This window comes from Notamacropus eugenii, chromosome 4 (assembly GCF_028372415.1).
Source record: "Notamacropus eugenii isolate mMacEug1 chromosome 4, mMacEug1.pri_v2, whole genome shotgun sequence".
Lineage (NCBI taxonomy): Eukaryota > Metazoa > Chordata > Mammalia > Diprotodontia > Macropodidae > Notamacropus > Notamacropus eugenii.
In genome coordinates, this window is record NC_092875.1 from 62,165,199 (window position 1) to 62,190,043 (window position 24,845).

At 51.9% G+C, this 24,845-nt stretch overlaps 1 long non-coding RNA gene across 2 annotated transcripts; it reads left to right on the plus strand.

The window, feature by feature from the left end:
• Window positions 1-10,733: 10,733 nt before the first annotated feature.
• On the plus strand, window positions 10,734-14,014 carry LOC140499668 (uncharacterized). Of its 2 annotated transcripts, XR_011965509.1 has the most exons (4): window positions 10,734-12,734; window positions 13,005-13,089; window positions 13,497-13,617; window positions 13,814-14,014. It is a non-coding gene; the product is annotated as an uncharacterized lncRNA (long non-coding RNA). The 2 variants fall into 2 exon arrangements; XR_011965508.1 differs by lacking the exon at window positions 13,005-13,089 and having other exon boundaries at window positions 10,735-12,734.
• The last annotated feature ends 10,831 nt before the right edge of the window (window positions 14,015-24,845 follow it).

A 24,845-nucleotide genomic window follows, 5' to 3' on the forward strand; every position in this document is an offset into this window, starting at 1 on the left:
TCTGAGGGGTGCAACCTGAGTGCAGAGCATTTACCACCAGCAACCAGCTCTTGTCATAGCCTTCGGTTGGGTGGTTGGTCCCTAAGCTCTCCCTAGGTCCAATTATCCCATTATATCCAAGTGCTTGTGTCAGAGGCACTCAGGATAGGGTGGAGGCCTGAAGGAGAGAACTGTGTAGCTGGCTGGCATCTGAGAACCTAGAATGGCTGAGAGCAGTTTGAAATGGCACTGGCGACCCAGTTGTTAAATTTTCAGTGAGAGAACCCTGGAAATGGACAAATGCTGTAAATCAGGGTTGGATTTATTATCTCATTGATTGTCTGGCCTGAAAGTAATGGAGAAAACATGAATACTGCAACTTAAGCTTAGAAGTTTACTGGGTACCCACCCCATCTTTTTTTTTTCAGAAGGCCAGTTTCTCAACATTTATTTTCTTGCACACACACAGAACCATGCCAAAGTTAAGAGGGGTCTTAGAACACAGAATATTAGCACTAGAAGGTGGGGGGGAAACCTTATTGATATTTATATAACATTTTAAGATTTGAAATTTATATTGAAATTCATTCATTTTTTTCATTTGATCCTAACTTGAAGGCTGGGAGGCAGATACTACCACCAGCATTGTTAACTTCATTTTACACGTCAGAAAACTGAGTCCTCCAAAGGTCCAGTGACTTGCCCACTATTACAAGTCAGAAAACTGAGTCAGGCAAGTCACTGGACCTTTTTCAGACCCAGTTTTCTTATTTGTAAAATGAGGATATATGGGTGTTTGTATCTCCGATGTATTTCAAGGAGTGCCTTGCACATACCAGAGAATATTAAAACTAGAAGGTGCCTAGGAGATCATCTACTGTAACCTCATCATTTTGGAGAAGAGGAAACAGAGATGGGCAGTGCATCACCTCAAGTTGCACAGTGATTCAGTGGCTAAGCCAGGACTGAAACTCAGGTTTCCTGAATAGAACCTCCCCATTTTGTGGGGGAGGAAACTGAGGCCCAGAGAAGTCACTGATACAAGGTCACACAGTGAGTCAGGGGCTGAGCTGGAATTGGAACCCAGGTTTCCTGAGTCCTGGGTGTGGCTCCCCACCCCCCCACCCCCCAGCCCTGGGGCTTAGGACACCAGGATTCTATTTATTCCTGGCCTTTGGCCTCAGTCACGATTTTTTCTTTGCCTCATTGTCTCTACTGGCCAAGTCCTGGTGGAAGATCCACCCCGGGTCTGAGGAGGAGGGAGGGAGGGAGGCTGGCAGGCAGATAATGCATCTGAGTGTCTCCTAAGAAAGGGGAAACTCTAGGGCCCATGGCAGTGGGGCGGGGGGAGAAGAATTAGTATTACTATGTTCATCATCATACTTGTCCTTATTATGGTAATTATCTGTGCATAGTAGCCATAGCATAATTATTTCCCTTCTAAAGGAAGCGTAGAAAAGGCATGTGATTTCCATCTGAGAACAGAACCCAGGAGTCCTGCTCTCCAGCTCCCTTCTCCCTTCACCCTCTCCTCCCAGAGAGGGCTAGCTTATTAGCTAGGACTAACTGACCATCCCTTCTCCTGGCTCCCCTAAGGCCTTCTGGGCCCCACCCTGTTCCCTCCTCCCCTGTGGCTCACCCGCCCAGTCCCAGGGGAGGATGTGGTCACAGTCGGGCAGGGCAGAGTTGGCGAGCTTTGATGTAGCTGTGGAATAACAGCCTTTGGGAGCGGCCCCCACCCCACCCTGTGAGCCCCCTCTCCAAATGGAGACACTGCAGAGGGGCCCCAGATGGTCATCTTGTTTCCTCCTGGGGAGCCCAGAAGAGGGAGAGAGTGGGTTGAAACAGCCCCTGGTCTTAGGCAGTGTCCAGTCTGAGGCCTGAGTCAGAGCCCTGCCCTCAGGAAGCCCCTAGTTTGAGATGTAGATATCTGCAGAAGGTGCTAGATGCGTGGCAAACACCTGTGACCATTTCCAAGTAGGAGAACCTGAGGAACCTGAGAAGCAACCTTGGCCCATAGGTTAAATAGCACTGTTTAGAGGTGCCCTGGAATTAACGCAGAAGGATTTCCTGAAGAAGGAGCCATTGGATCCTTGGGAGAAGGATCTTGTGCTTTGGTGCAACCCCTTTCTGGGGGATTTGAAAAGTCTATGGGACTTCTGCCAGACACCCCACCCCCAACCAGATTCCCAAGTATGTCTCAAGGACCCAAAGAAGGGGCCTCAGGAACCTAGTCCTCAGCCATCCCTTGGCACTTTCTGGTCCTGGTGGCTGGCAACTCAGTCAAGGGAGGCCCTGGAGGGGTGCCAGGCAGGTGGGGCTAGCAGAGAGGGTGGAGGTGGGAGGAAGGACTAGGCTTGCAGTAGAGGGTGGGTGGGGGGACTCAGAGCAGGATCTAGGGAGATGTTGCAGAATTGGGCAGGGAGAGCCTGGAGGGTGGAGAAAGGGAGGGAGAACCAAACGAGGAAAGAGAGACTACGCCCAGGGGTGTCAGGGGGCCAGCAAAAGAATCCTGGTGGGGGAGTGAAGGAGACCTGGCTGCCTCTCTCTGGGCCTCTGGTCCCTACCCCACCACTTAAAGATGAGGGATTTCTAAGGTGCCTCCTAGCACTGACAGCCTCTAAGTCTCTCAGTCAATGCTCCCCGAGGCCTGAGGGAGGCCTGTGCCCAGACAGGACTTTGTCCTAGGTGAGCCAGAGGCTGTCTGCTGGGGCTGGCTGGAGATAAGCAGAGGCAGAAAGGGGGGAGTAGGGGATGGGAGGGGTTTTGGGGTGGGGCCCTGGGCAAAAGAGGGCACCAGGTAGCCCTGGTTCTGGGCTGAATGCCAACAGGGAGGGCCAGGAGAGATGGAAACTTTCCCAAAGAGGAGGTAGGGGGCTGCAGAGATCGCTAGGTGGGGGCTGTTAAGAGGGGAAAGGAGATCTGCTTGTCTGCCCAGGGTCAGGCTGGGTGAGTGCTGGGAGCATGTCCAAAACAAGCAGGGGGTTGCAGGGTTGGGGGGGGGGGAGGAATAGGGAGGCTGAGGATTGCAACAGGGCCCTGAACAGCCTGGCTGAGGGGCCCAGGGGTGTTTCGAAAGAAATTCCTGACATTGGACAAGAAACAAAAACTGGGACTCAGGGAGAATGTGGTGGGGGTGGGTCGCCCCAAAGCTTCTGGGTTCCAGGAGCGGAGGATGTCAAGCCAGGTTGGAAGTCAGCCCTGAGGAACAGAGGACAGAAGACAGTGGCCCAGACCTGAGCAGTGCACCCTCTCTGACTGGGCTTCTGGCCCTCTCTTCCCCACCCTTGGGGCTCTTCCTGGTTGTGTCCCAGCTGCTCCCCAGAGTGTTTCCATGGGCTGGCAAGGCCCGGGGCAAGGATCTGGGGGAATGTGACCTCTGCCTGGGCTAGGAGAGGGAGCTCAGGCAGGGCCAAGCTTCATGTGGAGGGCACCTGGAGGAGGAGGAAGTCAAGTTGTGGGGCCAGGCTGAGTAACTCAGTAGGGCGGGCAGGGGCACCCCACCCATCTCCCAACATGCTCCCTACCCCCACAGCCCAGACCACAGAATTCACACACGACCCAGGGGACAAACAGAGGACAGGCAGGAATAAAGGAAAGGGTGGGGAATCCAGTTCTCACACTAGAACTCGGGGCCTGACCAACAGAGGACCCTTGCTCCCACTCCCAACCTCCTGCTGATTGGCCTGATTTCCAATCAAGACCAACTTTCCCATCTAGGCATTCCAACTCCCACTTGCTACAGTGCCTACTGACTTCTCTTTGAGGGGGAAGTTTCAGGAATGGGTCCCCTCTTTCCCTGTCACCAGTTGGACACTCAACAGGGTCTTGCCCTGCAGGGTCTAGCCAGCCTCCAAACACAGGCCCTAGCCTAGTTCTGTGTCCACCTTTGTGATGGTGGGGCAATTTATGGCAGAGATACTGAGATGTGGGGCTGGAAGGGACTTCAGAGATCAATCCAAGACCCCCACTGTACAGAGGGCATTGAGGCTCAGTGGGTCCTTTGACTCCCAGTTCAGCCTTCTTTATGATGGGGTGCAGAGGGAGGTGGGGTGGAACCTCTTCTGCACCCCAGTTGGAGCAGAGAAGGGGCTGGCCCCAGGAAACTGCAATCCTGCCCAGTGTGGGCGGTGCCATGCTGGCACAAGCCTCTGCCAGGGACTGCTGGGCTAGGGATGTGTGGAGGTGTGGGGCAGGGCTCCTTGGGGACGGTGGGTGGTAGGGGATGGCCCGGAATGAGGCAGGTTAAGCCCTAGGGGTTGCTCTGTCCCAGGGGCTCCCCAGCCCGCATTGATAGAAATGCTGAATGAGAGGCCGGAAGTATGGGGGGAGGAGAGAGGGGGAAGAAAGGCTTCCGGTTTCCATGGCAACAGTCTCCCGGCGTGTTCTCCCTCCCCCAGCAGCTCCTCAGCTCTGACGTCATAGCTGGGAGGCAGCCCGCGGTGTGGCTCTCCCCGGTCCTCCCCCACCCGGCTGCAGCTCCGGCCCTATTCTAGAAGAGCCGTCCACCCCGCGGAGCAGCAGGTCACGGAAGACGCCGAGGCAGGGCCCGGGGTGGGGTGCGGCTGGTGGGAAGAGGGGAGGCCTGGAAGGAGAAGGCCCGGCGGCTCTCTGAGCCCTGAAGGAATTATTCAAATAAGCTTCTTGTTGTGACGGACAGGCCTCGGTCCTAGCTCCGCCCTCCTCGGGTAGAGCTGGCCAATGGAAGGCAGGGAGTGTCCCTGTGGCCCGGGCGCGGGGTGGGGCTTGACCGAGTGGGCGGGGCCTCTCCTCCAGGGGTGCAGGCGCCCCAGAGTCCACCCCCTCCCTCTCCTTTTAGGATCCCAGTGGATTCTCTGCGACCTCCCTTCCCCCTCCAATGTCTGGTGGCATCTCCCCGGGCACCCCCTGGTCCCCTGTTATATCCAGATGGATTTCCCCCAGGTATCCCTCCCTTCCCAGCTTCTTGGCTGGGGAGACTTTCTCGGGGCATCCCTCCCCCCGTACATTCAGCTGGATTTTCCTCATTCGTCGTCCCCCAGCTGTGTGCCCAGGGCCGGCTCGCGGCCCCTTCCCCTGGAGTCCAGGTGGTTTCTTCTCCCGTACCTTCCTCCCCAGCATCCCCTCTCCCACCAGCTCTGCAGTCAGCAGGACTCGCCCCAGGTTCCCTTCCCCTTCCCTTTAAACGGGGGAAGCCCCTCCTATCCAAGCAGATTTTCATCAGGCACCCTTCCTTTCCCCCTCCCCCACCCCTTACGGCTGGGCAGACCCACGCGTTTCATCCAGATGATTTCCCCCTCCATTCCTGCCCTCCTCAGGTTGTTTCTGGCTGAATTCTCCCCAGGTTCCGCTTTTCATCCCCACCCCATCCACTACGTGCCAGGTGCTTGGGTCCCATAGCCTCCCAAAGTCTGCATCCCTCTGCGTGGAGAGAAGACACAAACCCTCCCGCGGTCTCGAGGCTTCCTCCACCCGCCCCCTTCCCTCCCTCCCTCGGTATTTGCATGCCCTTTCCGCCGGCCTTGGGCGTCTCATCTGGGAAAGGCGGCCCCTTGCTTGTCCCGGAAACTCCCACCCTAGCCTCCTGTGCCCTCAGAGTCCCCCTCCCCATTCCTTCAGGCATCGAAGCTCCTTTACTCCTACAAAGATCCAGCCTCTTTTGTCCCTTCTGTCTGCCCCCTCCCCCCCCAAGTCCAGGGACCATCCCCTCCCAGCCATCACCCCCCACACACACACCACAAACATAATAACCCACCCATATACAGAGGGAGCCCTCCCACCCTGCAACAGGAACCAGGCAAGACATTAGGAGCCACTTCTTCGGGCTTAAGAGGGCAGGGAGTACTGGACTCCCAGACACCCCCCTAGCTTTGCACACAGACATTGCTCCCAATCTAAAAGTTCATCAGTACAGATGCTCATTGACGTAAACAACCCCGGGGATGTACAAACACCATTCTCAGGGAAGCCCAACCTCTACTGTCCTGTTTCAGTCCCTGCAGCTCAGAGCTGGGCTAAGGTCCTGGGCTGGCTCCTGGGTGAGCTCTGCCCCCTGGGCTCTGAATTAGATCTTTTCTAAAGCTCTTCCTGGAGCAGCTGGCTGTGGAGAGACAAAATGATTATTTCAGAGTCCAAGCCCTGGACTGGATGGGGTGAGGGATAGTCAGTAAGGAGAAGGCTATAGAAACTGGACAGCTGGGATTCCAGAGACCAGGTCTTGACCAGGCTGTTGACTATGTGTGATCTTGTAAAAGTCCTGTTGGCTAATTGAGCCTATGTTCCTAGACAGTTTTTCTTCCAGAGTATACATTGTGTTCATTTCTCTTGTGTATGATGAGATAGTACCCATTAAATTTCTCCATCACAAGGGCTATCCCCTTTTTACCCTCACCTCACTGCCCCCATGTTCAGGGCATGGAGGCTCTTGCCTGTAAGAAGGCGTTTGAGGTATAGCTCTGAGATGATATGACTAGGCTCCTGGTCATAGAGAGGAATGCATTATGGGAGTATCCCTCCACCCCCACAGGTTAGGCACCAGAAGGTCAAAGGTCAAGGGAGCCCAGTATTGAGGACTGGGCAGGGGGTGTTCTTGTCTGTGTGTGGAGTAGAGGTCGAGTTAAAGCTGATTCCACACTGGTGGATGTGTTTCTTCATGTACTTGGGAGTGTTGGTAAGGGTGTTTCCACAACATTGTATGTGTCTGTACTTGGGGGGTGTTGGTAAGGGTGTTTCCACACTTGGAGGTGTGTGTGTCTGTGTGCACTCTAAGATAGTTACAGGTTTACTGTACCAGGGTGTGTATGTCTAAGTCTCCATGCAGTTGGATGTTTGTATTAAAGGGCGTTTCCACACTGGCAGTGGGCGTGTGTGTTTGGGGGGGTGTTTGGGGTGTTCTTACTAGTTGGGTGTATTCATCTATGTCTGGGAGATGGGGTGGGGAGAGCTAAGGAGGAGCTGGCCATACATTCAGGATCCTAGGGCCCCTGGCGAGGCCAGGCCCCAACATGTGTTTGGAATGGGGGAAAGAGGAGGAGGGGGCTGGGAGGAGAGAAATAGAGTCCAGGCAGCTGCTGCCTCTACTCCCCCTGTGCCTGCCCCCCCCCCCAGCTCCCCGCCTCAAATTCCTGAGAGGTCAGAGAGTGAGCCTAGAAAGGAAAAGAGCCTCCCAGTCCGGGGCCCTCCCCCACCCCTTCCTGCCCCTTGGGTCACAATCTCCCTTGCCCCCCCTCCCCAGCTCCTCCCTGCTGTTTGGCCTCTGACCCTAGCTTGAAGCCTCCCCAAGGCCCCTCTCCTGGCTTTCAGCCTGGGGCACCGGCTGTCACTGCAGCTGCCTCTGGGGAGAGGCCAGAGTGGTGCCAGCAACTGTCTGGCCCGCAGAGGATAAGGGGGGGGCGGAGACCCCACTGGGAGGACCAGAGGGACCAGAGTCAGAGAGGGCCAGGCTGAAGAAACCCAGGCTGCAAGTTAGGAATGTCTGATGATCCTGGGTCAGGGAGGTGGGGAATTACCCAGAGCTGCAAATGGAGGAATGAAAGAATAATTGAACATAGAGTGTCCGGGCTGGAAAGACCCTTAGATTGTGCATGGCTACACTTGCAGAAGACATCTAACAAGGACTGCTGGGGCTGGTGGGGCCCTTAAAACACAGAACAAAGGGTATCCAAACTGAGAGAAACCTTACAACATAAAAACAGTCCAAGCTTTTATTTTACATAGGGGGAAACTGAGGCCTGAATGAAAATGATTGGCTCAAAGTCATACAGTCACAGGGATAGGACTAAAATCTAGGTCCCCTGATTTTTTTCAGGGATTTTTTGATAATCCCAGAGACAGAGGGTTAAAATGACAGAGATGGAGATGGAGAGAGATGCAGAGAGATAAAAGCATAGAGCCAGGGCACCGAGATGGAAAGGAGCTAGACAGAGTTATGAAGCCAGGCAGAAATGAGCTGGAGAGAAAGAGAGAAAGGGAGAGGCATAAAGGCATCCCTCCTAGCCTCCTCCCGACAGGAGGGGCCCAGCAGTGGCAGCTGGCAGCCCCCTCCCTGTCAACCCAGATTCAATTGCATCCCTTCCCCCATCCAAGGGTGGGGGTAGGGGGCCCTGTTCACCTGTGCCAGGTGACTCTTAGATCTGCCCTGGCCCCTCTGCACCTGAAATTCCACACCCACCCTCACCTGGGAAACAAGACTGCTGCAGGGTTGGGGGCGGGGTGAGGAGAGAAGCTCTGTCAGTGAGGGCACAGGGTTAGGAAGGAGGAGGAGAAGGAAAGGGGGGAGGAGGAGGACTAGGGAGGAGGAAGAGGAAAGAAGAAAGGAGGGAGAGGAGGGGGAGGAGGAGCATGGAAGATAAAAGATTAGAATTAGCTGAGGAGCTGAAACTGTTCCAGCCTCTGATCCTGACCAACTAGGTGACCCTGAGTAACATTTAATTTTCTATATATAGGGCTTTATAGTTCCCAAACCACAGCGCAGTAGATGGTGAGAGATTAGGATGTAAGCTGTTTGAAGGTAGGGGCTGCTTCCTTTTTGTCTTTGCATCCCCAGCTGAGAATATCAAGCAGGTATTCAATAGAAGCCTGATAACGGCTTACTGCTTGACTGGAGATGTTGGATAGTCACCACAGCCCTGACAAGGGGCAGGGTGTGTCTTCAGTCCATTTTACAGAGGAGGAAACTGAGACCTAGAGAGATGAAATGTCCTTTTTAAAGATGCCAGCATCAGTGGTGTCCATACCAGTCAATTGGAATACCCAGGTCTCTGGAGTCCTATTGCGATCAATCTGTTGATCAAAGAGCATTTGTTAAGCACTCACAGTGTGGTAGGCACAGTGATGACCACTGAGAATATGGACCAAATTAAAAGTCCCTACTCTCCAGCAGCTTCCGTTCTAAGGAGGAGACATCATGTATACATAAGGCTGTAAGGTCATCTGGCTTGGGTGATCAGCCTCCTACACGAGTTCTAATTCAAACTAAGCTTTGTTGGAAACTAGAGATTTTTAAAAAGTGGAGGTGAGGGTGGAGTGCATTCCAGGCAGGCGTGGGGATACTCCAAGCAAAGCCTCCCAGGTAGAAGCTGGAATGTTCTTTGTGAGGAACTACAGTCAGTAAGAAGGTCACTTTGGCCAGACTCTGGAGCTGGTGTCATGTATCATAATGCTGGCAAAGTGGCTTGGGGCCAACTTGTGAAAGGTTTTAAATGCCAGACCGCATGGGCTCTCTCCATGCTAGCTGGCCTTTCCTCTGCATTGGTTAAGGGCTCATTGGGTGTGGAACACTGGGACCTGGTGGATCCGGTCCCTTTCTTGGCAAGTCCTTCAAGGGGTGACCCTGAGCATTCCCAGAGAAGAATGGGCATGTTTGGATGTGGGTGGGAGGGGGCAGGGGTCTCCCAGGTCATCCTTCAGGGTGGGAGGGAGGGCTATAATAAGCTCCCAGCTTGGCCCACTGAAGTCAGAGCCCTGAGGGGGCGGGGGGAGGGAGTGGGGGCACAGTCAGGGCTCAGGAATGCTGTACAGAGGCAGCCCCACATCTGGCCAGGCTCTGGATGGAGGAGGGGATTAGAAACTGGACCTGGATTCTGGAGGGGCCAGGACTGGGAGGTGGGAGGTGGGAGGTGGGCCACAGGCTGTCTCCCATACAGTACACTGCTTAGGTCATCCAGATTCAAGCACTAAAAGAGACTAACCACTGGACTTTCTTCTTTCTAAATAAGGACAACTTTCAGTATTGCTTCAAAAGCCTAATCCTAGAGAAAGGTGGGGGGAGGGAGTCAGGGGCCTCCTGCTGTCTGGGGGGGTGGTGGTGGTGGTGGAAACAGATGTGAGTAAGGATGTGGGTAGGGGGAATTCAGATCAGATCTGAAAGCTAGCCATCCTTAAAAGGAGGAGGTTGTCTTCTCTGGCCAGGTGTAAGCCTGTGTTTTAGTCCATGTTCTGTTACCAATGCCCTGTGGTACCTTGTGCAAAGGATTTCCCGTTTTAGAGTCTCAGTTTCTTCCCCTGTAAAATCAGGAGGTTGGACCAGACCATGTCCAAAGTCTCTTCCAGTTCTGACATTGTGTTTTCTTGGGGCAACTTGTGGACATGGACAGTAACAAACCAGCCCAGAGGTAGTTTTGCCTATGGAGCCCAGACCACAGCACCAACTTCTTGATTCATCTCTGGCCTCTTCCCCCTTCCTAAGGAGACTCATGTTCCTCAAGCCCAGCTCTGATCAGGTCCTTGCCTTGCTCGAGCACCTTCCATGGCTCCTCATGGCCCTCAGGAGGGGGAGAAAGTCCAAAATCACCATCTACCCCCAACCCAAGCTTGCTTTATGTGACTTCCCCATCCTCCCATCCATGGGAGATCGAGGCTGAAACCCAAGAGTCCAGCAGGGTCTGGAAAGTCCAGTGCTTTAGGAGACAGGTGCCAGGTGACTTCAAATTCCAGAGAAGGTCATCTTGTTCTTGCTCCTTCTCCTAGGACAGCCTAATCCTTTCTCCTCTCCCTTTCCAGGAGGTTGGGTATCCCACTCACCCTCCCTGGGTGACCCAGAGTGACCCAGACCCCTCAGATCTCTACCAGGAAAGGAGCCTAGTTTCAGTGGGCACACTGACTCATTGCTAATCTTGGGGCAATCACTGCTCCCACTTTCCTTATCTGGGAATGGGGGAGGGGAGGGGAATGTTGGCCTAGCTTTTGTCTCAGTTGGAAATTGAAGAGGGGGGTAGGATTGGGCCTGTCTGGTAGCCCCTGGATGCTCATTTGCTGACATCATGGAGAGGGAGCTGAGGTTGAGGAGGGGAAGTCTGTTAGTGGTCAGAACTCCCCCCTTTTCCCTGGCTGGGGATAAGAGGCCCCTTTGTAGGCTGAGGGAGCCCTAGAGGAGTAGTCAGCGCTGGGTCCACCGGGGCAGGAGGGCAACGAGAGGAGGGAGGGAAAAGGGGAAGGGGAAGGCAGCCCAGACTTAGACTGGACTCTTGGAGTGGGGCCTGAGGCTAGACCAATTTCTGGTTTGTAGACGTCCACATAGGTATGGGGGAGGAGGGTGCTGGAAGAGACTAGCACACGTGGAAACACAGAGACAAAGGCACCCACAAGGAAACACACGGACAGGCACGCACAGCCCTGGAGGGAAAGGTGCAGACCGCGCCAGAGACGACAGAGAAAGAAGGAGATGGCAGAGATGCACGATCAGACACACACACCAGTCTGGGACTGTCCCGCCTGAGATGGGGCGGAGGAATGGAGAGCGGCCCCGGGAGAGGAGAAAAGGAGGGAGAGCAGCATTTCTGTCCCCCACCCCACCCCCACCCCCACCCCGCCCATCTCCATCCCCGGACCGAGTCTAAGAGGTTCCCAGCCCCTGGGACCGCAGTTAAAGGGACAGAATGCTCTACTCCCCCCCCCACCCCCAATCTGGTCCCCGGCCGACCAAGGGGTGGGGCCTCCCTAGCCCGGGTTTCTCCAGTGCGCTCGCAAACCGCGCTGTCCATCCCCAGGCGTAGCGTATCCGCCCTCTCCTTGCGATCCAGGCCTGGGGCCAGGAGAGAGCTAAGGATCCAAGGAGAGGGAAGAGGATTCGAGAGGGCCGAGCCCCGGATTCTGCCCGAGCTTCCCCTGCGCTCAGACCCAGGCCCGGGCCGGGATTCTGCGTCCTGGCGAGCCCAGCTCCAGTTCCCGAGACTCACGCACCTGGATGAGCCAAAGGTGTTCCGAGATCGGGGAGCTGGGCAGAGCTGCAGAAGGACTGGGCTGTGTGCACGGGGAAGGGACGGGGCCTCGCGGCACTCACCCCACTCCGTGCTGCCCTACAGCCTGCCCCCGCCACATCTGCCTTTGTGGTTCCTTCTCTTTTCCGGGTCCTCTCTCCCAGGTCCTGCCCAGCCTCTGGTCCCCCGGGTCTCTTACCCCACTAGGGGCAAAGGATTTAGGACTGAAAAGGACCCTAGGGATAACTGAATACAACTCCCTCCTTTTGGATGCTTGGAAAGGGCGGAGAATGGAGAATTTACTTTTAGAAGAATTTACTTTTAGAAGACTTGTGCTGCTTGTCACCTTGGGCAATTCAGTCTAATTGCATCCACCAAGTATTTACCAGCTACTGTGTGTGGGCACTGGTCTAGGGGTACAAAGACAACAAAAAACAAAAGTTCCTTTCTTAAACTCTCTGAGCCTCAGTTTCCTCATCTGTAAAATGAGGGGTACTGGACTAGCTGACCTCCAAGGTCCCTTCCATTTCCAAATCCTATGACCTTTTTTTCCAGAGAAAGCCTGAAGAGGGAGAGGGACTTTCCCAAAGTCATAGTTAGACTATGCCAGACCCAGGATTCAAACTCATGTCCTGATCCTAAACCCAAAGCTTCTTATCACACCTCCATACAGTTGGTCAGTGGCCAACCCTCTGGTGATGAGCTTGTCCACACATAAAGGACATGTGAAGCACTGTTAGCTAGCTCAGGGGCCAGTACTCAAGACCTTTCCAGCTTGTAAGGTACTCCAGGACAGATCATCTGGTCCTCCTCCAAGGTTATGAGGACTCAGGGTCACCAAGGATACCTTTATGAAGCATCAGCTGAAGTTGTTACTGAGCAGCAGGGTTTGTAATGGGCTGCAGGAATGGGAGCTGTTGGGAGTGGAGCCCAGGGCACATGATGGTGGTTCTTAGGAAAACCTGGTGCTTGGAGGCACATTCCTAAGCAACAGATTCAACAAAAAAGAATGTCCTGACTGCCAACTGGATCATATCATTTGTGCTCAATATCCCCACAGTGTTTATTCTCCCAAGGCAGGTCAGTGCCCTTGGTTGCACCCCTCTCCCCAGCCATAGCAGAGCTGTGTCCATCCCCTTGTGTGGGTCTATCTTTTCAGTTATGCTTGTTTCCTAGAGGTGGACCTTTCCCCTAGCTATGCCCATCCCTCCAGCTGTGCCCTTCTCTTCAGCTGGGCCTGCTCCATCATGCTCTCTCCATTCCCCTAGTTGTGGCCATACTTATGCTTTTAGGGGTCCTTATCGTTACTTCCTCCCAGTTATACCCATACTTCTGCTGTGTCCTTTTCAGGAAGGTGCCATGGGGAAAGATGATGTCTGGACCAATGAGGGAGCAGCACTCAGGCCCTCCCTGGACTGAGGAGGGTTGCAGGGTGGTAAAAGTTAGCTCTGAATTTCCTAGAGGGCCCTGGTGTAGGGGAGGCCTTGGCCCAGGCCCAGGGCTTGGGCCTCTGTTTCAGATCATCTCATGGGCCCCACACTTCTGGGGCTCCCCTTCAACTTCTCCACCCAGCATCGCTGAGCTCTCCCCCTAGGGCTTGGCAACTGTTTCACGTTGTCTGAGTGTCACTGCAGGTCCATCCGTGTGTCTGTGTCAGCGGGGTGAATGTTTGTGTCTGTGTCACTGGGTGACTGAGTCAGTCGGCATCTGGTTTTCATGTGATCAGCCCAGGTGCATGTGAGAGTGTGTGTGTGTGTGTGTGTGTGTGTGTGTGTGTGTGTGTGTGTGTATGCATGGCTCAGCATCTGTGGCTCACCATATCTCAGCATGTCTCATCTTCAGGCCCTGGTTGGTCACCATGTACATGTCACCCATGAACCCTGCTTGGACATATTGCCCAGCCATGACACCTGCCTAGGAATGAATCATGTGCAGCAGGAAGCCCCATACCAAGAGTCCTGAGGTACAAGTTACTCCCTTTTTCCAGAACTTCCAGTAAGCAGTTCCCATTGTCTCTGACATAGCCCACCTTCCCAAGCCGATGGCTCACTGCTCCCATTCACACACTTTACTGTCCCAACCAAACTGCCTCCCTTTTGCTCCCCATCCAGAAGGTTTCATCTCTCCTCCCTCTCCCTCCTCACCCCTCTGCCTCTTAGAATCCCTGGCTCTCCTCCTGGCCCTGCTGAAGCATTACCACATTGGGCTGCTGTCAAGAAGGCCCCACCTCTGTGCTAGAAGACTGTTCTGTATGGACTCTGGAAACATTGCATATTCCCATATCTTTGTACCTGTTTCACCCCACCCCCCCACCCCCAGACATTTTATTTTTATTATTATGTCCCCATTCCCTAGCAGATCAGTCACCTAATAAATGTTTGTGGAATGAATAGTAATAACTGGTGAGTATATGGCACTCCAAGGTTGGAAAGTACTTTACACACTGCTCGGGTCATTCTCATAGAAATCCTCTGAAGTTGGTACTGCAGGTTTTATTGTGCCCATTTTACAGATGAGAAAAGAGAGGCTTGTGGAGTCTAAGTGACTTGTTCACAGTCACACTGCTAAGAAGCATGTGGGGCAGAATTCAAACCCAGGTCCCTGCCGATTACAAGCTGACCTCTGGCCCGGGTTTCCTCTGCCTGCTTCTGCTCCAGTGCCAGTGTCCAGGAGGTTGGGGATCAGGTGACTTGAGAGCCACCTACATTTTTCATGCAAAGGGAGGAGCTGGGGAGGGGGATGCACATGCTAGCCAGTAGCGTTCACACACCTGTACCTACATGCTTGGAAACATGCATGTGTCTTCATGTGCATGTGCCAGCAGGATCACGTGTGTGCATATCTCTGCCCGTGGGCCCCCTTCCACATCGGTGGGAGGAAAAGGCAGAATGGAGTGGGAGGAACAGTAGATTTGAATTACTGGTCCTAGGAATTCTGTCACTAGCTGTATGATCTTGGGGAAATCACTTAGTTTCCTCAACAATCCAATGACAGGGTTAAACTGGATGATGTCTAGGCTTCCTGGGGCTTAGGACCCCAGCAAGGAAAGGTGATGTCCAGGTGGCTGGTTGTGAGCTGTTGGGGAGGGGAGCCTCAGATCCTTGGAGGGCTTGAAGGTCCTTGCTACAAAAATGGATCCAAGGAGAGCTGAGCAGTCATAATCCTGGGCCCAGGCAGCGAGCTATGGACAGCTCTGGTCTGTATGGACATGTGGGCAAAGGCAAATGACTGGAGCCCCTCACTCACTGCAAGTGGTGGTGTTGACAGGCTCAGCTGGGCAAGAGGATGCTGACTGCTGACAGTAACGGCCTGTGGTTGGTGTGGGGTGAAGGCCAGATCCTGGGGAACCCTGGCTGGCTTTTAGCATGTGTGTGCATGCATGTGTACGGGTGGGTGGGAGTGGCTCCCTAGGGGGCCAGGCTGCTTGGTTCTCAAGGTCTGGGAGGAGACATGTTCCTACAGGGAGAGGGAGAGACAGACAGAGACAGAGACAGAGAGGAGAAAGACAGAGACAGATAGAGAGGAGAAAGACAGGGACAGATAGAGAGGGGGGGAGAGAGAGGAAGAGATACAGAGATACAGAGATAGAGAGGAGACAGACAGAAAGATGGGGAAGAGACACACAGAGACAGACAGAGAGATGGAGAGAGAGAGAGAGAGAGAGAGAGAGAGAGAGAGAGAGAGAGAGAGAGAGAGAGAGAGAGAAGCACAACTCAGGGAGGTTGAAAAAGGAGTTTGTCTCCTCCATTAGACTGTGAGTTCCTTAAGAACAGACATTGTTTTTTGCCTTTCTTTTTATCCCCAGGGTTTAACACAGCACTTGGTACATAGTAGGTACTTAATAATGTTTCTTGACTGAGGAGGGGGAGAAGGGGAAGGGGAGAGGAGATGGAGACAGAGAGAGGTTGAGAGAGAGAGAGAGAGAGAAGGAGAGGAGAAGAGAGAGGAAGAAGGGGAGAGAGGCACAGAGAGAAGGAGGAGAGACAAAGAGAGACTGAAAGAGACAAAGAGGCTGAAGGAGAGAGATAGAGAGAGAGGATGAGGGAGACAAAAGGAGAAGCACTGAGTGGGACAGGAGGAACAGAGAAAGCCCCAGACAATGACCGTGGTGGAGACGAGGCAGAGAAGAGGAAGGAAGGAAAGCCAGGACAGAGACAGAGGGTCAAAGACTATCAGAGGGCTTGGGACAGGGAGAGAAGCAGAGCAGAGAAGGAGCCACAGGCAAAGAGAATGGAGGAAAGAAGTCTCAGAACCTCCAGGGGAGTGGAGGCTCGCCCCAGGGCCAGGGAGAAGGGCCAGGGGAACTGGGTTTCTCTGGATCCTTCACTAGGAGGGGGCAGAGGCTCCTTGGGGGTCTCCCCTTCGTCCCGCCCCCTTCCAGGCCAGGGTTGGGGGGTTGCTAGGCAACGGAGGCCAGCAGATGAGGCTGCTGGCCACTTGTCCTGAAGGGCGCCCCTCTCCCTTCCTCTCTTCTCCCTCTGCCCAGTCTCCATCAGGAGCCCTCCTCAGGTTCCCATCCCTCCCTTCTTCCTCCTCCTCCAGACCCTCTTCCTCCCCACTGGGTTTCACCTCCCCCAGGGCCCTCAGGGCTTCTCAGAAGTGGGTCCAGATTATGCAAATTAGGGCAGAAGTGGCTGACTTTTCGTCCCTTCCTTTCCCCTTTCTCCCTCCCGCTTTCTTCCTTCCACTCCTTAGCAGTTTCCCCTGCATGTCTCTCTGAGCCATGGAGTAGGAAGCTGGGGCGGGGGAGAGGCCCCCCTCCCCCCTGCCCGCACTCCTAAGAAGGCAAGCCCGTCCCCGCCTGAAGTCTAGCAGCAGCTGCCCTCCTTACCCCACAACTGAACAGCTAGACTCTTGGAACTGGACAAATGGGATGGGGAGGGCCAGAGAGAGGAAGCAGCTTGTCCAGTCACACGGCCAGCCACGGTGGTGGCAGAGTCCCGAAACCCAGGGCTCCTGACTCCCAGGCATTCTCTCCCTCTGCCTATTGCAGAAATTTGGGTGGGGGGATGAGGGGAAGCCCAAACCCTTCTCTAAGTCTTTGTCCCATCTATAAAGTGAGAGGGTTGGTCTAATGATATCCAACATCCCTTCTGGCATTGACAGCCCCTGTTCTGCTAAGGGCCCTCCCAGCTCTGACTTTTTGGGTTCCAAGGGCCCTCCAAGCTCTCACATTCTATATTCTAGGAGGCTTTTCATGGCCTGATTTTGTGAGGTAGGGTTCTTTCCCCCTCCCTCCCCATCTCCTCTTAAAGCATCTCTTCCTCTTAGCTGGTAGGAAGGCATTAACCCCTTCTAGCCTGTTTCAGTTGCCCTGGGCCCTGAACAATAAAAGGAGTGAGTGGGTGGGAGTTTGGCCCCTGAGTGGGGAAGAGCCCGGATGTTGAGGGGGGGGGGGTGGGAAGGTATGGTAGGGTGTGGGGGAGGCTATGTCCTGCCAAGGCCGGATGTGTTTTTGTGTGTGTACACCTGTGTATGCATTTGTCTCGACTTGGGGTCCCTATAGGGATCAGGCCAGCCCGTACATCCTGAGTGTAGGCTCCTGAGGTCAGGTTCTGGCCCCGGCCAAGATCGGTCACTTCCTGGGCACATCCTGGTTCCAATACTTGGGCAGGAGGAGGAAGGGCTGGGGTTTTTGTGCACTCAAGTTTGTGTGCTCCCCAGGGAGAGTTCTGTGTGGGCGTGTGATTCAGGAGAGGTTGTACAAAGCTATGTACTGGTGTGGGGTTCAAGTGTAGGTAGAGTATATGTTGAATTACCTGGACCTCCCCAAGGGACATCTTGCAGGAATTCCCAAGTCCTAGTTCCAGCTGGGCCACAGAGTCTCTAGGTGACCTGACGCAAGGCTCTTTCACTGTGTGGGCCTCCATTTCCCCATCTTTGAAATGGGGATAATGATCCCCATCCTGTCTACATCACAGGGGTATTGTGAGGACCCCATGAGAAAATGGTTATCCTCACAGATGTGAAGGATACTTGGGTACCAGGGAGGGGGACTCCCTGGTAGACATAGGCTTGGTCCTTTCCTCTCTAGCCCTGGATACATACTCGTGTATATCCATTTAAACCCAGTTATGGGGCCAGAAGTCACCACGGGCAGCCTGAAAGGATAGAGGAGCCCCCCTCCTTGGCTGTAAGAAACTTAGGGGCTTGATGAGCCTTAAATCAGAAGTTCCTCGAAGCCTGGCTCTGAAGGTCCAGTGGAAGGAACACTGGTTCCAAGAACCAGGGTTCAAATCCAGCTTCTGATGTTTATTCCACATACCAACTTGGGTAACTAATTTTACCTCCCCTGGGCCTCAGTTTCTTCATTTGTAAAATGATATTAGATTAGGTAACATTGAAGCTCCCTTCTAGATTGGTGACTAGCTGTTCCCTGAAGTCCCATTTGGTCCCATGATTACAATTCCACATTACCTGGTACAGAGTAGGTACCTAGCAGATATTCACTCATGTTGCCATAGCCTTAGGACTTGGCTTTAATAGACCAGGGGTGGCAGGAGCAGGCATAGGCCTCCAGTTCCAGTGAAGTTTGGATTTGCTGTACCCCTAGGCTGTGTCACCCTGGGAGGGGCCTCAGGGCCCAGTTCCCAGAGGTTCTGTGGGATTGAGACTTCTCTTGGCCTCTGAGAGCTAGAGTTCTCTGGGTACTGACTCCCAGCCCAAACCAGAGAATCAACCACAGACTCTTGGAACTGTGGGTCTCATGAAACTCCAGCTCTCTGAAACCATACATTTCAGAAATGCAGGCAGAGTTGAGAATAAGAATTTTTTCACCTTGGGCAAAAACAGTTTGGGAGGATGGAGGAAAGCAGCAGTGGTGACTGTGAGAGCAGTCTTACTGGGAGTCTGGTCCCAGAGACTCATCCCCTTTTGGGGGTTGGTAAGAAATGTGGGCTTTAGGAGAGGACCACCACTGGTGCCTGGAAGGCTGGACCCTGGGAGATGTAGCCCAGGGCTAGGGGGAGGATGTTAGAGAGGCACGTGGCACAGTGAACAGAGGATTTTGGAGGCATTGGGATGGTGGTCTGTGGGCTGCCACAGGGAGGAAAGGGTACACCACCCTCCCACCCCCACCCTGTGTCCGCACCCTGGAAAAAGACCCACTCGGCTTGCCCTGGTTATGGCTCTGACCGTATGATCTCAGATTCTTGGAATCCCAGAACCACAGATTCTCAGAACTCCAGACTCTCGGAACCATGGCGGCTTCTTAGAACCAGAGACTCTTAAGAGTCCAAATCCCTAGACTGGTGCCTGGCTGTCCAGAGGCCAAGAATAACTGAAGGCTTGTCCCTCAGGCTTGGCCTGGGAGGTAGCAAAAGACCCTTACCCTGAGCCCTGGTGGCTAAGATTCCTTGCTTTTGTCTTTGAGTGAAGAAGAGACAGATCTAAGAGGAGGATACTCATGAGATGCTCCAAGTCTATGGGCAATAATTTCTCCAAAACCCCCAAGGCACCTTATTGCCTAAATGTAGCCTCACTGGGAGTTGCAGAACAGGGACATAAAAAAGACCATAAAGCCTGGATGGATTTTGGAGTGGGGGACATGTGGACATGTGGGTAACAGGTACTTTTCAATGAGCAAAGAGAGAGTGGGGTGTTGGGGGCCCTAGGCAGGCCTTCCTTCCCATTGCTGGGAGCCCTCCCGAGGTTCCCCTGCCTTGCTCTCCCTGGGCTAGTGTGCAGTGGGGGAGGCCCCTCTTGGCTTCCAGCTTCCAGCTTCCACATTCCAGGATGGTGACTCAGGCTGGGCCGGGCTGGGCCGGGGCAGGAAGCCGGTGAGTCAGAGTGGGGCTTGGGCCAGGCCCCAGAAGTGCCCAGCCACGTGGAGTGGGGAGACTGAGCAGATCCAGGAGCAGGGGGGCCCTCCTTGGGAAAGAGAGGTCCTTAGCCTGACCCCTACCCACCTCTGGGATCACCAACTAGGAAGCTATGACGTACCCTTCCCGGTACCTAGGCTAGGGAAGAGGACCTGGGACATGACAGAGAGGGAGTCACAGAAAAGGGCAGGATCCATGGTTTCATCAAGTGTCAGAGCTGGGAGGGACCTTGGGATATAGAACATGAAATGTCATCTCTGGGAGGGGCCTTAGAGGTCATCTAAGGCAGTGTGGGGTAGTGGAAAGGGTAAGACCAAGGACTGCATCTCTACTCAACTACTCACAAGCCATATGGCCCAAGTCAGTCCTCCTCTCAGAGTCTTAGCTTCTTCCTTTGTAAAATGAGGCTAAAACTGTCTATAACACCTCATAGCCTTGTGTCAAATAAAGATATGACGTGCTATGTAAACCATAAGTATTAGAACTATCTGGTCCAATTTTCTTCTTTTTTATTTTTATTTTACTTTATTTAGTTTTCAACATTCACTTTTATAAGATTTTGAGTTACAATTTTTTCTCGCTTCTTCCCTTTCCCCCTCCCCAAGATGACATGCAATCTGTCAGCCTTCTTCTTTTCTGGATAAGGAAACCGAGGCATAGAGAAGGAAAGACTTGGCCAGATGGCAAAGCCAGGGCTATTCCACTTGTCTTGACTCTCAGATAGACTGTCATCCTAATGGGGGATACATGAGATGGAAGTCATATAGCCTGGGGGGCTCACTTCTGAATTAGAGGTGTCCAGGAATGTTTCCCTCTCTCTCTGGCCCCACAGCACTGTGCAGTCTGGGTCCCAGCTCCTGGCCACTTTAGGGGGTGGTGCTCAGGTGGCTAAATCCTTCCCCAGGTGAACTTTCTGGTCTAAAGCCATGGCGCCTGGAGCCCTTACTCCCTCAGCTCCCTTCCTCCAGCCTCTGCCATGTGTGGGTACTCAGGAGCAGAGGGAGAGAGAATCCAGGCCCTGCTCTCCACTCTGTCCCAGATCCACTCATACTGACAGGCTCTCCTGTCTCCTATGCATCCCAGAAATCTAACTGCTAAGTGTCTTAACTTTGTCCATGCATTCTACTTTGGAAATCATCTCCTTTGGATGCCCATCAATTGGGGAATGACTGAATAAATTGTGGTATATGAATGTAATGGAATACTATTGTGCTGTAAGAAATAATGAACCGGAAGACTTCAGAGAGGCCTGGAGAGACTTATATGATCTGATGCTGAGTGAAAGGAGCAGAACCAGGAGAACTTTGTACAGAGCAACAACCACAGTGTGCGAGGAATTTTTCTGGTAGACTTAGAACTTCATTGCGATGCAAGGACTTAAACAATTCCCAATGGTCTCTCAAGGCAAAATGCCTTCCACATCCAGAGAAAGAACGATGGAATTTAATCGCAGAATGAAGCAGATTATTTTCTTTTGTATTATGTTTTGGTTTGTTTTATGGTTTCTCCCATTCATTTTAATTCTTCTATGCAACATGACTAAGGTGAAAATGTATTTAATAGGAACGTATGTGTAGAACCTATATTAGAGTGTATGCCGTCTCAGGGAGGGAGTAAAGAGGTAGGGGGGAGGGAGCGGGAGCGAGGGGAAAAAAATCTAAGATATATGGAAAGGATTGTAGAACACTGTAAAGAAATAAAAAAAAGAAAGAAGTCATCTTCTTCCATCTTGTCACACTCAAGCACCTGATGCCCCCACTTCATGCGTAGTACATTCAGTACATGTTCCCATACAAGACAACACATAAAATTGCACACATCTGTACCTTGAAGGTACTCTGCACACATGTGCACACATGTGTTCAAGCATGTATACAGTATGAATATGTTCACAATTGTCTCCAATCACATCTGTGTGCAATGCTCATATATCTACATGGTGCAGTTCCCTATGACCGCATTCTGCCTTGCCCTCGTCAGAGTGTATGGGGTCAGAGGATCTATCCCATTTCTGCTTTTTCTTGCCTACGTGACTGGGCAAATCCCTTCACTTCCCTCATCCTCATCTCAGAAAAGAGGAGATGGAAAAAGATGACCTCTTCAGTCCCTCCCAAGATTTAGTGTATGGCCTTATAACCCTCACATGAAACCTGACAGTACATGTTGTTGTACACATACATATCTATGCAGGTGGTGTATGTTAAACTATGCACTTGCTGGAATATATGACCTCCCAGCTGGCATCTCCTTCTGGACATGCATGGGTGTAGAGCACCCAGGGTTGCATGGCATGCCTTTAGGGAGAGAAGTAAGGGAAGGAGATGGTACCCAGAAGAGAAGGCACTGGTGTGGGAATGGGGCAGCCCATGCCTGGCTACCCTAGAGGTGGGCACAGAGAATGCTGAACTGCCTCCCCCAGCTCCCTATTTCTGTGTCCTCTTGCCCCCACATTCACCTAAACTCTGTGTAGAGGGAGCCTCAGGATCTCAGGTGGGCTCTGAGCCAAGGCTGCTGGCGAACCCCGCTTTAGCTACTTCCTTCCTGACTCAAGAAGCCCTCTTTGGGAATCTCCAGAGGAAGGAAGCTGAGGCCACTGTAGCAGCCTGGAAGCCTGAGCCCCTGATAGGGAAATCCTCTGTCCATAGTGAGCTCCTGGTAGATATGCCCTTAAAACTTCCTTGTCTAGAAAACACAGAGCCATCTCAAGACCAGGCAGAGAAATCACAAACTGTCAGGATGCGAAGGGACCTTAGAACATAGAATATCACAGTTAGAAGGTGGGTTAAGATATGGACTGTAGCACCAACACTGGAAGAGGTGTTGGAATATGGCACACTTGGAAGGTATAGTACATAGGATGTCAGAAGTGAAAGGGACTGTGATATGGTACCACAAGTCATTCCCCAGTAGATACGCGGTCAAAGGATATGAACAAACAATTTTTAGAAGAAAAATGCATATAGCCAACAACATATGAAAAAATACTCCAAATAACTAATAATAAAAGAAATGCAGATGAATCAACTCAGGTTGCAACTCACACTGTGCAAATAGGTGACAGTGCTGAATGAAATAGTCACTGAGGGTGGGGGCTGTGGCAAAACAGGCAGATTAATACATTAAGTGGAGCTGTGAACTGGTATAACCATTCTACAACATTATTTGGAATTATGCAGATAAAGTGACTAAATTGTTTACGCCCCTTGATCCACGGATACCACTACTGGGCAAATGCCCCAAGAAGGTCAAAGGTAGAGGGAAAAGTCTTACATATACCAATATATTTATAGGAGCACTTTTGATAGTGGAAAAAAAAAAAACCAAAAAACCAAAACAAAACAAAACCTGAAAACAAAACAGCCATCCACCCTTTGGAAAATGGCAGAACAAACTCTGGTTGTGAACATAATAGATTATTGTTAGAAATGACAAACAAGAAGAATTAGGAAGACTTGTATGAACTGATGCAGAGCAAAGTAAGAACTGAGGGAACCGGGTGGGCAAGGGTCACAATAATGCAAAGGAAAATGCCAAAAACTATGGTCAATGAAGTGACCATTGACTCCTGAGGACCGATGATAAAACATGACTTTTTTTTTAAATGAACTACAATTCCAAAGGACTGATGATGAAGCATGCTACGGACCTCCTGAACAACCAGGGCAGGTTGAGACCTGCATTTTTAGACATGGATAATGTGGGAATTTGTTTTGCTTGACCCTGTATTTGTTACTAATCTCTCCTCTTGGTAAGAGAGGTCATGGTCTGCAGATTTGGAATGAGACAGATACCGTCAGATTTGGCTAACGTATCTTTGCTTTAAATGTATTTCTCTGCTCAAAAACAAAGTCAAGTGCAAGTCATGTCATTATTTCTCTGATGGCATGGTCTTCTTCAGCAACGAAGGACAAACACACCATTTCTTTGTAATAAAGGAGCGTTGCGGTGGGCTTGAGAGATGACGTTGATGTAAAAAGCAGCCATAACAAGTTGGTTTTTTAAAGACTAACTTAAAAAGAACTTTAGTTTCAGAGCTATGAGGGATCTTAGAGCACAGGATGTCAAAGCTGGGAAGACCCCTAGAACACAGAATGTCAGAGCTAAGAGAACCCTTAGAACCCAGAGTATTCTAAGGAAGACTCAGAACTGAAAGTTATCTTAAAACACAGAGCAAACAATTCAGTTCAGTTCAACACATACTGGTTGAGGATCTGTCATTGTGAAAGGCACTGTTCTAATTGCTGGCAATACAAAAACTCAAATGGGATCAAGGCCTGCTCTCAAGAGGCTTACCTTCTACGGGAAGGCCACAATACCCATTGAATAAAATCAATACCAAGTATGCACAAAGTGATTTCCTAGGGGAGTGAAAGCTAATAACTAGGGGGCTGAGGAAAGACCTTATGGAGCAGGTTGCCCCTGGGTTCTGCTCTGAAGGAAGCTGGGGATTCTCTGGTGAGAAGGAAATGCTTTGCAGCTGTCAGGATCACCTATGCAAAGTTACTGAGGGAGAATTTGGGATATTAGGAACAGCTGGAAGGTCAGGTTGATTTGGAGGGGGGGCTGGCTGTATGAAGGTCAATAGATGACAGAAGAGCCAAAAGGCATGCAGGAGTCAGATTGTAGTGGATTCCACTGTCAGGCTGAGAATTCTGTATTTTATCCCAGAGGCAATAGGGAGTCATTGAATATTTACGAATAAGCCAGTGACATGGTCAGATTCGTGTTTTAGGGATGTCCCTTTTCTTCATTCGATTCACAGAATCCTAGATGTAGAGCTGGAATAGTGCTCTGAGGCCATGAGGGTCCAACCCTCTCATTTTACAAATGAGAAAGTTTTGATCTAGACAGATTAAGTGATTTGTTTAGATTCACTTAGTAATGTGTCAGCTGCTTGGGGAATGAATCTGTGAGAAGAAAGGTGAGAGGTAGAAGGAGGCTGCAAGGATAGAGGCAATCGGGGTAAAGTCCTTTTAAATGGAGAACTTGGAAAGGCTGCAAGATGTGGAAGTAAGATCATTAAGCAGATGTCACCATCAAATGGACATGGGGGAGGAGGGAAAGACAAGGGCTAAGGATGGCTCCATGATTGTAAAGCCATTACTTAAATGATGAAGGTGTCACCAACAGAAATAGAAACGTTGGGAGGAGTTAACTATGTGAGTTGAGTTGGGAGCACCTTTGGGATGGCTGGATGGAGACGTCCATCAGGCACTTGATAATATGAGACTTGTTGGATTCCATAGATCAAACATGAAGCCTGAGAAAAGACCATTGGCTTGAGCAATTAAGGGGCTATATTGGAAAGTGCTTTTCAGAGATGTTAAGTCCTTTAGAAACTAGAATGTTGAAGGTCAGAGCTGGGAAGAAC